Source organism: Hylobates moloch, unplaced genomic scaffold, assembly GCF_009828535.3.
Source record: "Hylobates moloch isolate HMO894 unplaced genomic scaffold, HMol_V3 SCAFFOLD_22, whole genome shotgun sequence".
Taxonomy (NCBI): Eukaryota; Metazoa; Chordata; class Mammalia; order Primates; family Hylobatidae; genus Hylobates; species Hylobates moloch.
Genome location: NW_026652297.1, coordinates 21,793,506 through 21,808,528, shown reverse-complemented (window position 1 = coordinate 21,808,528; position 15,023 = coordinate 21,793,506). Strand labels below are relative to the sequence as shown.

Sequence of the window (15,023 nt, the reverse complement as noted above, 5' to 3'; positions counted from 1 at the left end):
GGAGATGTGATTAAGTTAAGGATCTTGAGAGGGGTTGATTATCTTGGATCATCTGGGTAGGCACAATCACAGGGCCCCTGTAAAAGGGAAGCAGGAGGGCCAGAGTCAGCAAAGAAGTTATGAAGAGAGAGGCAGAGATCATGGAGAGACTTGTCGATGCCTCAGTGCTGGCTTTGAAGATGGAGGAAGGGGCCACAAGCTAAGGATATGAATGGCTTCTAGAAGTTACAAAAAACAAGGAAATAGATTCTCTCCTAGAGCCTCCAGAAGAAAAGCAGCTCTGCTGACACCTTGATTTGAGCCCTGGATGACCCATTTCAGACTTTTGACGTCCAGAATTGTACATAATAAATTCGTGTTGTCTTAAACCACTTTGTATAATATGGTACAGCACCAACAGGAAAAACTTACATACATACTGATAATTTGGTACACAACCAATAGGAAAAACTTATGCACGTACTAAAGTGTTTTGAAGTAAAGTACACTGATTTCTGCAAATTTCTTTGATATGCATCAAAAACATAAGTTTACTAGACAGAGGCATGGATAGATAGTTAGAAGCATGATAAAGCAATCACAGCAAAATGTTCATGGTAGAATCTAGATGGTGGGTATATGGATACTAACTTAAAATTCTTTCAACTTTTCTGTATGTTTGAAATTTAAAAAAATAAAATGTTAGGCAAAGAGTTAGATAAATTATGAATTTTTCCAAAATTTCAGTTATTTGGCTTCCTAAAAATATATATATATATATTTTTTTTCTCAGAAAAGGCCTTGAATTTCTCTGGATATTTTATACTTCTAACTATCTACATTGTCTGGTCCCCCTGGTGACTAAATGCATATATTTTAGAAAGGGCTAAAACACAGCGAAGGTAATTAATCAGACCCCACGGAGACTGAAGGCTTAACCTTGACATCAGTAGTGACAAGCATAGTCAACTGAGCTACGTAGCCTAAGAAAAAAGTAATAACCCTATGGAATGCTAATATATAGATTTGCAAATGAATTAGCTCTATAACTTATCAAATCTAAACTACATGAGGTACCCTGAAAATTGATAACTGTTCCATACTTTAATGGAAAAACACCAAGAAAAAAAACTTTGATGTAACTTTCATTCTTTCAAGAAGAATATATATCACTCACACCTTTATGAGAAACTTCTTATTTCCCTAGGGAACACTATTGGGCAGTTAAGAAAACAGGCAGTTTCTGAGGGCCTTTTTGTTTATTAGGGAGTAAGATTAAAAGAAAATCTCTGGCTGTGATTTCTTGGGTGAAAGGCTGTAGGGAGAACTGGCTTCTTTGGAATTTTTTCTGATACAGGCTCAGGGGAATGGGTATGATTTTAATACATGAGCTGCTGTTTTCCATACTAAGTAATGCTTTTTCTTGCTCGACATCTCTCTTCATCATCACTGCACAGTGAGACTGGGCTCAGGCTTGCGGGTTTCTGCCTGAGAAGGCACACTGCAGATAATTTAGAGTCAGATTCTGGGCTTTTGAGTTTCTAAGCAGGCCTTTGAAATTCATGAGAGAAAAACAAGGGTTTTAATTTACAAAAGCTGTGCTTTCTGGGAGAGAAAACCATTTTGAGTTACAAAATTTTGGTTGGAGAATCAAAAACAAAGCTCTGAAGAAATCAGAGCATACAGTATAAGCCATCACCACTGGCTCTCCACCTGGCTGCATGGTAGAACCACCTGGGGACGTTTTCTAAAAACATCATTGCCTGGGCTGGGTCTAGACCAGGTGAATGGAAACCTCTTGCTGTGGGGGCTCAGTACTGGTATTTTTAAAGTCTCCCCCCTAATACCCACACACTAGGTGATTCTCATGGGCACTCAGTTGAGAACACTGCCCAACTCAACAGAATAGAAACTCACTAGATGACCATGCAGACTTCCCCGCTCTTTAAAACTAGGTCAGAGGTACTTGAATTATCAGGCTAGAGTCAGATTCGAGCTCCAGGCTTATACGTTGCTGTGGGCCTCTGGGAAAGGGTCCTGCTCCTTGGAGGGTGATGGAATCTTAGATAGAGTTGGTGGGGGTACCTAAAAGTGAGAAAAGGGCCTTGTTACTGAACCAAACCTGGGTCCATTGGCCCAGCACAGTAAAGACAAATATCTGTACAAAAGTTTGCAGCAAGAAAAAGGAGGGCATTTATTTGCAGGGTGCCAAGCAAGGAAAATCAGACAGCTATTGTGTGAGATCCTACTTCCCCAGTGGCTTATAAGCAAGGGTTTTTCAAAGGCAGGGGAACATTTTTGGAAACAAGTTACAGGTATGAAAAAAAAATAGAACCTTGGGACCCCGAACTCACTATACCAAAGGGCAAGTTAAGCTTAGAAGCTGAGTCACAAATACTGTCTTCCTTTGGCTCCCAGATAGCTGTAATTTCACAACCCCGTGTCATAGCCTCATTTCCTCTACTCCCTCTTTCCACATTTGCTTCATCTTATGTAAAATGTAGACTCACTGAGCGTGAGACAATGCATCATTGATTTTTTCCTCTATTCCTCTTTTCACATGTAAACTGTAGATTTACTGAGGCTAATAAGAGCCTCACAAGAACGTGACCACCTGCCTCACTGCCTGCCTCCTTTTCTTCCCCCACCTGCTTGCGGTTCCCCTTTTGTGAACTGAAGTTCACGAAATCCCCTTTGGAAAAAACATAAATCACAGGAGCATCTGTGATTTATGCTTTTTCCCAGGCACATCCTCAGCTTTGGCCAAATAAACCTCTAATGGATGGAGACTTGCTTCAGTCACTTTTTGGTTTACATTTTGGTAACCACAAAGGGGCTTTCTGAGTGGAGTTGGCTCTTGGCCTGTAGCAACTCTCCTACTGGGGCCCTAGTACCAGCTGGAGCTCTTTATTGCTCTGACCTATTGGATGATTTGCTGAAGTCTGAGAGTTTCTCCCTCCAGATATCCCTAATCACTCAAAAATTTCCAGTTGAGATCTGAAGTTTATTCTGCTGCAGAACTCCTTTTCTGTGAGTTCTTACTTCTAACAAGGAAGAAGACTTTCCTGCTTCCATGATGGCAGAGAGCAGTTTTCAGCTTGGGCCCTACCTCCAGGTAAGGAGCTGGTTTGGGGTGTCATTTGGGGATTTAGTAGCTGAAGGTCAAGGCTTACCGTCAGTTGGCTGTAATTTCTCTTTGTGCTCAGAAATCTCAATTTTATGTAAATTGTGTGACTGCTTTTTTCTGTTTTTTTGTCTGTTTGTTTCAGTCCATCTTCCATTAGATTTAACCAACTTCTGGCCCCCTCTAAAGCTGACTAAAGTCCCTGCAGCTGTAGAAAGTCAAATTCCACCTCTAAAAACCCCAGCCACTTAAGAAAAATCACAATTTGACTATCTGAAATGTTTCATGTAATAAGACTGCCTTTCTAGCCTCTCTCTCTCATTGTGCTATTAATTTAAAGATTTTAGAGATCTCCTATTCTAAACTATTAATGAAAAGATCAGATATTTTAAGGGAAGCCTAATAGTTTCATGGCCAGCCTTAAAATTTATCTTTACTAAATTAAGAGCAAAACCTGACCGAAAATAGTTCTGGTGGTTAAAATTTCCACCACAGCTTGGGTTTGCTTCCTGATTAGGGAACAACAAGTGCCATTCTACCTTGTAGCCTAATTGTTAAAACCCTCCACAGCATGAGTTTGATTCCTAGTAAGGGAACCAGCCTGTCTTGGTTTAATATTTATGTGGCTTTGGGGGTACCAATGTATTATTGATCTTTTCCCCTTCTGTTGACAGCTTTTGATTTCCTGTCTTCTGTCTGTGATGGGGGACCCAAGGCTCTTGGCCTTCACGTATGGACAGTAAGCTGAAAAGCTAAGATCCTAGAAAATACGGCCTGAAAGAAACATGGGTTAGACCCTGTTTATGGCTAGTGAAACTTTCCTTTCTCTTAGTTATTTTTGGGGTGATTCTGGATCTTGTAAAAACTACTCGTCACCTCCTTGGAGATACCTCGTGCGTGCATCTGTGGTTATAATTTTGGTTAAGGTAACAGAGAGGATATCTTTGGTGAGGATGTTCAAAAGCCAAAAATATCAGCTATTTGTCCCAGCTAAAATCTGGTAATAAGAGATTTGAAGGGATTATTTTAAAAATCTGAATGGAATTGGCTTACTCCAAAACTTCAAATCTATGATTAGAAGTCAGCTTAATTAAAAGTTGATATCCAAGGTAGATTTTATATATATATATATACACGTGTATATATATATATAGCCATTACGCTTTTTCTCTTTTTGGATTCTATTTTTAGGAATTTTTTAGTTGACTGAAACATTAAAATAACATTACATTCTTGGTACTTCTGCTGACTTCCTTTCTTAAAAATTGTTCTATTTATTTTTACTCCACCCTGTTCCTCCTTCCTCTTTGCCATCTTCAGTCTCTTTTGGATTGTGTTACCTAACCTGTTTGGCTTTTGGGGGTACCAGAAATTGCTTTGTACTGTGAAAAAAAGACTTGACCATGGAGTATGTATTAAATAGGGAATGGGTTGATCACAGAGTGGGCTAATTGGCTTGGGTTGTTCACTGGCCTCTGGGGAATGTCCTTATAGAGAGGAACACTGTGGAAGTGTAACCGTCCAATGAGTTCACCTTGCCCACTGCCTAGACAAAGCCAATTTATCAAGACAGGGGAATTGTAATGGAGAAAGAGTAATTCAAACACAGCTGGCTATGTGGGAGACTGGAGTTTTATTATTACATTTAGGGATCAGAATTTTTAAAGATAATTTGGCAGGCATGGGCTTGGGAAGTGGGGGGTGGTGATTGGTCAGGTTGGAGATGGAATCATAGGGGGTCGAAGTGAGTTTTTCTTGCTGTCTTCTGTTCCTGGGTGGGATGGCAGAACTGGTTGAGCCAGATTACAGGTCTGAGTGGTGTCAGCTGATCCATGGAGTGCAGAGTCTGTAAAATATCTCAAGTACTCACCTTAGGTTTTACAATAGTGATGTTATCCCCAGGAGCAATTTGGGGAGGTTCAGATTCTTGGAACCAGAGGCTGCATGACCTCTAAACTGTACTTTCTAATCTTGTAGGTAATTTGTTAGTCCTGCCTGGGCAGACTGGTCCCCAGGCAAGAAGGGTGTCTTTTCTGGAAAGGACTGTTATCAATTTTGTTTCAGAATCAAACCGTGAACTGAATTCCTTCCCAAAGTTAGTTCGGCCTATGCCCAGGAATGAACAAGAACAGCTTAAAGGTTAGAAGCGAGATGGAATCGGTTAGGCCTGATTTCTTTCACTGTCATCATTTCCTCAGTTATAATTTTGCAAAGGCAGTTTCAATTTTCCAATTTATATATATTTGGATCAGGTTTACATTAATTACAATGTTAACTCTTAGCAACTTATTTTTAGTGAAAAACCTAAGAGGTAGCATTTTTAATTATGTATCAGATGCAGAGCTCAGGACAAAAAACAGAGCTGCAGATAAGGCATGGCCCTTCCCAGCTGAACCAGGAGGTATAGCTGGGCCAGGGAGAGCTCCACCTGTCATTAAGCCTTATTGTAGCCATTTTTTTATAGCCTATATTTTTTATACAAAGTATATAAGGAAAGTAAGATGAGTTTTGATAAAAAAAATTATAAGAAGGCATAGAAATGTGATTTTTGTTAAAGTAATTTTACCTCGTTTAGAGGATTTTTATTATTTTTAATTAAAGAAGTAAAAACAGTGTCAAGTAAAGCCATATGAATATAGAAAGGTGAAAAAGAATGTAAATTTTTGTCCTAAGGTACAATGATAGGACAAAACTGAAGGTTTAAGCAAGTTATAGAAAGTTTATGAAATTGGTCTTGTGAAAGGAATTCTGTGTGTGCTTAAATTGGCTAAAATGTAAAAGGGATTATTTAGTTTTCCTATAAATTAAGCATTAATATCAAAAGCACACCGATGTGAGAATCTGGGCACCTGTGTCAGACTAACAGGGTTTTGTTTGTTTGTTTCTTTTTTGTAGTATTGATACACTCTATAACAAAAGATTGAAAAAGTTTTTTAAAGGCTTATGGAAATCTTACCTTATGGTCTAACTGATTGAGATTGGACAGTTTTATTTATAAGGTTTTGTGAAAAATTAGCTTTAAGTCATTGTTTTCCTAAGGCAGGAAATGGCTGTGATTCCTGATCTGAAGAGTTTTATCTTGGGTAGTACTGGTTTCCAATGATCGATGGTTTAGGTACACAGGATTTGGAAAAGGAGTAAACTGGATTATGTTGGCCTCCACCAACTAGAACAGGACAGGCTGAAAGAATTGTTGACAAAAGCAAAAATAAGAAGGGAAGACAGAGTATTTGGTTTGATGGAAGGGCTATGACAGTGAGGATCACACTTGGGAACCACAGTGCCATCTCGTGAAACATGAGGAATACAGACACCACGTCAAAAAGCAGAAAGAGAGCACACTGACCAGAACAAATAGCACTCTCCAAACAATGCTAGGAAATAAATCTCCAGATCCACCAACAGAAGCTTTGACAAGACCTCTCCTAAGTCACTAGAGATTGGCAAACACCACGAGTCTAAAAACAGCCAGTTGTTTGCTGCTACCCGGAAGTTCAGGAAAAACACAGCTCCATCTCTCTCTAGCTGGAAGAATATTGACCTAGCAAAATCAAGTATCAAGATATTTGTGTTTATGTGCCCCATTAAGAGCAGGACTACAGAGAATGGCTTTCAGAACAAGAGCCCCCAGAAACTAGACCCTGTTGAGGAGGGTCAGGAGAATATGGTGGTGACTGAATAGCCAGTTGGAGCTATAGAATAGTGGCTGGAGAATAGTAAGTTGGAGCTTTATTGGACCCCTGTGCATGGAGCAGGTCAGGATGGGAAACAGGCCCTGAATACACCCACTAGTGCCTCAGGTGTCTGGCCCCATGACTACAGCCATGACCAGGGCCTTAGCTGTTAATGGGAAAGGTACATCTGTGTTTATGGATGCGTTAACAGCCAATGGAACAACCAACATGCAGACGTCTGTTATAGGAATGACACCTGGGAGAAGAAAATTTATTGATGACAGAAAAGGCCAACCTTTGGCAAGTGATTGCATTTTAGCAAGAGGCGAACAGAAAGTGCCTCCAGATAGAGAGATATTGTCATCAGGAAGCAGGATGATTTCACCCACTTTGTTATATTCACAGAATCATTAGAGAATAACTCACTAAATTTCAAGGTAATGAAAGAAGTCCAGGCTGGGCATGGTGACTCATGCCTGTAATCCCAGCACTTTGGGAGGCTGAGGCAGGCAGATCGCTTGAGGCCAGGCCAACATGGTGAAAACCCATCTCTACTAAAAATGCAAAAAAATGAGCCCGCTTGTAATCCCAGCTGCTCAGGAGGCTGAGGCAGGAGAATTGTTTGAACCTGGGAGGCAGAGGTTGCAGTGAGCTGAGATGGCGCCACAGTTTTCCAGCCTGGGCAACAGAGTGAGGCTGTCTCAAAAAAGAAAGAAAGAAATCCAAAGTGCTTTGAGCACAGCCGCTACTGATAACAGCAAGCTTATGCTGCTCAGTGCCATCAGCAGTGGCTTCTGTTGTGCACTTGACTTTATTTATTTCATATAGCATTCAACAAATGACAGCAAAAGAGAAAGCACTAAAACAGCAGAAGCTATCAGAAACTTTGTGAATACTTTCATACAGTTTCAGAAATCTATTATCGTAGTAGTCAATGGCCCAGCCATTAGGCTAAGTGCATCTATATTTCCTCTTTGCAATGTGGTCTGGACTAATGAAAAGGCTTGGTTTCCACCGCTCTCTACTACCTTTGGACAGAATCCAGATGGCTGTTCTACCATTGTTTCCCAAAATAATGGAAGCGGCATTTGCAAATGAGATATTGCTCAGTGGGCAGAAGCTGACCTCACAGGAGGCATGTGGTAAAGGTCTGGTAGCCCAGGTATTTTGGCCCGGGACCTTCACCCAGGAGGTTATTATTTGAATTAAGGAGTTTGCCTCATGTAATCCAGTTGTGCTTGAGGAATCCGAAGCCCTTGTGTGCCGCAACATGAAGATGGAGTTGGAGCAGGCCAATAAGAGGGAGTGCAAAGTGCTGAAGAGAATCTGGGGCTTGGCCCAACTGATGGACTCCATGTTAAAATGCTTGCAGAGGAAAATTGATGAGTTGTGAGCGTCAAGCTGCCTGCTGATGACACTGGGATGGGCTGAGCAGAAGAACATCATTGGTTTCCCTAATCCATTCTTGCAGGCTGAAATAAGCTCACCCATAGTTCATGCTTAGAAGCAGGGCTGGAAATACCCAAGTTATTTCTTATCAAGAAGTTTTTAAGTACTGCAGCTTTAAAATAAGTAACTACACAGCTGCTTTGTCCACACAAGTGTAAAAGTATAATGGTGAGCACTAGACTGCTCGTGGAAGCTCCAATTTTTGTTTTCTTTGGCTAGTACAATATAAAAAAAATGGAATTCTGTTTTATTAGTTTTGAATTGCAGAAAAGTCTAGAGTAATGTTTGATAATGTTTTTCTCATCTTTTTCTTCTAGAATGCAGAATCTAAAGGGGTATCAGCCAGCCTCACTAATACAGAGATACAGAATGTCTGAGGTACTGCCTTTGTCTCCAAGAAGGTACAAATTCTTCAGAGATGGGAAATTCTAAATCAAAAGTGAGACTTATCTTGTAAGATAAATCTTTCTGATTAAAAATCCACTGGCGAGCACACCCCTAAACCAAACATATGCTTAGGATTCATGCTGAGATACCAATTGGTTTCCTCTTCTTTTTTAAATATGTCTAGCTCTTACCCAGTTAGCATGAAGAAACCACTGTCTCTCTAAAAGAAAGCTTGTTTTGTAATATTAGTGAATCACTGAATAGCTTAATCATGAATATGCAAGTTATGTTAGTCTTACCAAGCTTTAAATAGTTTTCCTGACCCTTAAAAACAAACAAACAAAAAAACTCCAAAGTGCCTTTTATTACTGGGTCAGAAATATTACCTTATATGCAGTTTTCATTTTCTATTTGCAGATATGACTAATGTATTACATCAAAATAAAGTATTTTTATGTTTATAAAATGCAATTTTGAGGTTCGCTTAGAATATATTTTATTTAATAAGTTAAAGTTCTTTTAAGATAGTATTAGTTGCAGAAACTCCTTTCAAAACAAAAAAAGAACTACCTTATTTTCAACTTTTAATGTTCTTGGCCCCTGCTTTTATGTCTATACAATATACTAATACAATATGGTGTCCAAGAGTGCCCTGTGTGGATAGACAAGTGAATTCCTTCCAGGAGTGAGTACACATTCCAGACTACAGATGCTTACTGTATTAGTCTGTTCTCACGCTGCTAATAAAGACATAACTGAGACTGGGTAATTTATAAAGGAAAGAAGTTTAATGAACTCACTGTTCCACATGGCTGTGGAGGCCTCACAATCATGGCAGATGGCAAAGGAGAAGCAAAGCCATGTCCTACATGGCAGCAGGCAAGAGTGCTTGTGCAGAGGAACTCCTATTTACAAAACCAATAGATCTCATAAGACTTATTCACTACCACAAGAACAGTATGGGGAGAACTGCCCCCAAGATTCAGTTATCTCCACCTGGCCCCACCCTTGACACATAGGGATTACGACAATTCAAAGTGAGATTTGGGTGGATACATAGCCAAATCATATCACTTATTATTAGTTAGGCTTCTGAGTTTGCAATCATATTGAATGTATGAAGAGTGAAAAAAAATCAAAACCTTATTTCTGTACAATGTTGAAGTTTATACTCAGAACTGCCCACTACCCCAGCCATGCAAAGTGCTGTACGGTGTGTAAATCTACCTTTACCTTGGATTGATTGGTACAGTAGTTTTGCATCTGTGGGGCCTACCTTTTCATTCAGTAGTTTGAACTATATATAAACTGCATAATCTGTAAAGTTTTTATAGAATAAGTATTCAGCTGTGAAAACTGGTTAAATCAAACTAACATTTCTTAGGCACAAACACACATACATATACATACAAACATACAATTAGCTTTTAATAATACACTAAATACAAAGGTAAATTTGGTTTTCTCTTTTGAACAAGATTTTCATGTAACATTAAGAGAGAATAAAATATTTTTGTTTACCTTGTAATCCAAAATTAAAATTCTAAGCCCTCAGCTGACTAAATGGACCCCTCTCTTGGCCAAGGTGGTCCCAAAGAAACCTGAAAAACTAGTTCAGGTGTGATGGGAAGGGAAAGCTGGACAGGCCTCGTTACACCCTCCTCTCTTTGGAATTTTGGCACAACCAACCAACGTTAACATTAAAATAAAGATCACAAGACTGACCAAACAGAGTCTTTGGATACCAAATTCCAACCTGACTCTGGTATGGCATCACAGGACAGACAGTAAGCCCTGAAGGAAATCAAAGTATTTTACCCCAAAATGTACTTTTTTACATATTTTGAAATGACTCTGCAAAGATGTCTCTTGTGAGAGAAATTTGCAATCTGTAGAGAATCTCTTTCCCTTGCTAGGTCTTCTTCTGGAGAGTCTGATACCTTGTAAGGCCCAGTAGGGGAAATTTACCATCTATTCTCTCTGAAACCTCCTATCTGGAAGCTTCAGCTACATGACAAGAACCCTGGCTTCCACAACACCCCTTATCTCAACTCAAGCATTTCTTTATGCTAACTTCAAACTCTTTAGGCAAAGCTTAAGTCTTTCAATCAATTGCCAATCAGAAAACCTTTGGATCCACCTTTGACCTGGAAGCACCTACTTCAAGATGTCCTACCTTTCTGGGCCAAACCAATGTAAACCTTCCATGTATTGATTTATGCTTTTGCCTGTAACTTCTGCCTCCCTAAAGTGTATCTTATATAAAATGTAGATTTTACTGGGCATGAGACAATGCATAATTGACTTTTCCACTACTCCTTATTTTCATATGTAAAATGTAGATTTAGTGAGGCTACTTAGAGCCTCACAAGAATGTAATGATCTGCCTCACTGCCTCCCTCCCTCCTATTTGCTCTTTCCTGTTTAGATACTGAAGTTCATGACACCCTTGGCAAAAGTGTAGATCACAAATGCTCCTATGATTTGTGGTTTTCCCAGGCATGTCCTCCACTTTGGCTAAATAAACCTCTAATCAATTGAGACACCTACCTCAGTCACCTTTTGGTTTACACAGGCAAAACTGTAAATCAATACATGGAGGTTACATTGGTTTGGCCCCAAAAGGCAGGATATCTTGATGCAGGGGGTTTACAGGTCATAGGTAGATTCAGAGATTCTTTGATTTGCAATTGGTTAAGGAAGCAAGGCTTTGTCTAAAAACTTAGAGTTAACAACAAAAAAAAAATGTTAAGGTGTGGCCTGTGGATGTGAATTTCTCTAAGCCCCTCAGGAAGAAATTTAGAACAAAGAATGGTGGACAGAGTTCAGTCTTCTATCTGTGGTCTACATGGCAGCAGTTGGCATTTCCCATCTGATAGGAGTCTGAAAAACAATGCAGGGATATCTGTGAAGATGTCATCTTTAGTTTCTACAGGGAAACAAACATCTTGTGGCTCTAATTTTCTTGGGTGGCTATTGTTTTAAGCTATCGTTACCTTCTTGCTTATCAGGTTGCTTATTTAAATCTCAAGGTTAACTAGGTTCCTGGAATGTCTCTTGAAGGAACTCAAGATTTTCCTTTATTTCCATGCTTGGCTTCCTTATTATGGGCCCCTGTTCTGTCTCAGCCTTGTTCCCAATCAACGTTCTAGAAGATGGCAGACCTCACAGAGAGTTCTTGGGAGCAAGATGGTATGGCAGCTCTAGAGTAAGAATGATAGCATTCCAGGACAAGGAGGGCACAGCAAATAAGTCTGAAATGGACATCTGAGACCATAGACAGCTCCATAGTTGTCAGTGTGGACTACCAAGGACCAGAGCCCACCACCACTTCCACCTCCATGGCATGCTTTACCCAGCACATTGACACCCCTCTCCCCAGCTCTTCCCAGGGCAAAGGAGAAATAAATAGGTGAAATCTGAATTGATTGAGTTTAAGTGTGATTTAACTATAAAAATGCTGAACTGACTTTGTTAACTAAGAGTTGAGTAGAATACATCTTGTAACAACTGGGATAAAAGGAGGTTGAAATAGGGATTAAGTGATTTTTTTCCATCACCAACAGAACCCTAACTTTATTCGGAATGTCAATCTGTGTAGCTAAGAACAACATTGCTAAGTATCCTTTGTGGAAGGTGTGGTCAACAGGGAAATTAGAAGTTGTGGGGTGGAGCTTATTGAAAAGCTGTCTTTAAAATGAAATGTCTTGGCCAGGCACGGTGACTCATGCCTGTAATCCCAGCACTTTGGGAGGCCAAGGCAGGCGGATCACCTGAGGTCAGGAGTTCAAGACCAGCCTGGCCAACATGGTGAAACCCTGTCTCTATTAAAAATACAAAACTTAGCCAGGCATGCTGGCACATGCCTGTAGTCCCAGCTACTCAGGAGGCTGAGGCAGGAGAATCGCTTGAACCCGGGAGACAGAGGTTGCAGTGAGCAGAGATCGTGTCACTGCACTCCAGACTGGGAGACAGAGTAAGACTCCATCTCAAAAATAAGTAAATAAATAAATAAATGGAGTGCCTTGGCTGGCAATTGCTCCTCATCCCTTTTCTTTCCTTCTTCCTCCTCTGGACAGAATGGCTGGAGCAGTAGCTACCACTTTGTGACCAAGAAGGAAAGGCTGAGAGAATCACAGAGACCTTAACTCTGGTGTCATTGAACCACCTGCTTTCAGACTCCTCACTATGTGAGAAAAATGACTCCCCAATTTGCCTGAGCCTCTGTTTCTTAGGTTTCTAAATAGACAGCCAAATGCAATTCTGAATCAATACAAAGAAAAATGTTAAAACCTCTCAGAGGTATTCATTGTTGATGAGTTTTTATATATTCTTCCAGACTTTTAACACTTTACATTTATGTGCAATATTATAAAAAGTAAGATTTTTTTAGTATTATAAAAATAAAGATTCCTTAAATATTTAAGAATATGAGCTAATATCTTTAAAAATAAGGTTCTACACTGTAGAATTTGGTGTGAATGTGAAAGTCAAGCTTTATTTAAATGACAAATGTCTTGAAAATACACATGAAGCTAAGTGTCTTTTGTGGATCACACATTATTGGATGTCTGTAGAACTTTTTAAAGGGTCTGTAGGAGGGGAAAAATAATTTTCTCTTCTGCCCTTCATGAGTTCTTAGCTGGAACTCCATTTAACAAAAGACAGATTAACAAAAGAAAAGCAAACAAAAGTTTAATAATGTGTACGTCTTGTATACAAAGGAGAAAACAAGATCAATGAGTACATCTCTAGAGTAGATCTCAAAAGGGTAGTCTTAGAATTCAGGCTTAAATCCCGTTGTTCTCTGAAACAAAGAAAGAAGGGTGTGGGGAGAGTTTTCATTAAGATGTAATAACCATGAAAAACACTAAAACACAGGTCAGATTTGTTATGCAGATTTAATGGATGCCTTCTGCATTGATTATAGAGTCTCTAGTCATTTAGTCATCCTTCTCATCCCTGGTGCAGACAGGGAGACACCCTTACAAACAGATATAGACGCAAATTTCTCTTACAAAAGGGTAACTTTTCAGAACTCTTTTGTCTGCAATTTCTCAAAATAACCAACTCAAAATAATCCTTATGCAAAAGAGGGATATTTGGGGTGGCAGATTCTGGTCTTCCACAGTTATATTTTGGGGATGATGTGTCCTGGTCTGATCAGGTCAACTCCAAATGATGCTGTTGAGTCATCTTAGATTTTAGCAATAATAAAATTTTCAAAGACAGACATGAAACTTTCTGATCTATATTCTGAGAGCAGAAGTGGTAAATTTGGAAAACAGGTGCAAGTAGTTATTTGTAATTTCAGGAGTCTGAAAGGAAAAGCCAGATATCACACTAAAAATGCTAATTTGAGAAATCTGCTTGTTAGCTGCAGTGGCTGTGAGAATGTGCCTCTGTGATCTCCAACTGCAGTGAGCAAAACTGACCAACAGCCCCAGGTGCTGCACTTAGATGTCCACTGCTGCATTTGCACAAAGCCGCACTTCCCATGGATTGCTCTCAGCCATGGATTGAGCAAATGCAGAGATACTCGCGCAGGCCTCAAGATGCAGGACTTCTCTGATAGGTGACTTTGGCACAAGGACACTCTGACAGCCTTACCACATTTTCACAAGGATGATACTGCAACCTCAGATGCTTCTGCCCAACCTTCCTGTCTTCCTTCTGCCTTCCCATGGTCCTTCCCTATTTTCTCTTATGAGTATTTCCCTTAATACATTTCTTGCACATTTAATTTTGTCTTGGAGTCTCCTTCTTAGAGGACTCAAACTAACAAACATATTATCCACAGGAACAATAGCTTTAACTAGGAGGCAACTATTATAGGGGTGGGAAGTGTGATACCTTTCCTCACCCATTATAAGGGTCATGGCAGACTCTCAACTCTCAAAAGATGAGTTAACAACAAAGGAATATAAATCATTGTATTATAAAGATACATGCACACATATGTTTATTGCAGCACTATTCACAATAACAATGACATGGAACCAACCCAAATGCCCATCAATGATAGACTGGATAAAGAAAATGTGGTGCATATACACCATGGAATACTATGCAGCCATAAAATGGAATAAGATTATGTCCTTTGCAAGGACATGGATGAAGCTGGAAGCCATCATCCTCAGCAAACTAATGCAGGAACAGAAAACTAAACACCACATGTTCTCACTCGTAAGTGGGAGTTGAACAATCAAAGCACATGGACACAGGGATGGGCCTGTCGGGGATGAGGGGCTAGTGGAGGGAGAGCATTAGGACAAGTAGCTGATGCATGTGGGGCTTAAAACCTAAGTGACAGGTTGATAGGTGCAGCAAACCACCATGGCATACATATATCTATACCTATGTAACAAACCTGCACATTCTGCACATGTATCCCAGAACTAAAGCATAAC

General features: G+C 39.8%; 1 pseudogene; it reads left to right on the top strand.

Moving 5' to 3' along the window:
• The first annotated feature begins 3,055 nt into the window (after positions 1-3,055).
• LOC116462090 (chromodomain Y-like protein) lies at positions 3,056-8,170 on the top strand (annotated as a pseudogene).
• Positions 8,171-15,023: the final 6,853 nt, after the last annotated feature.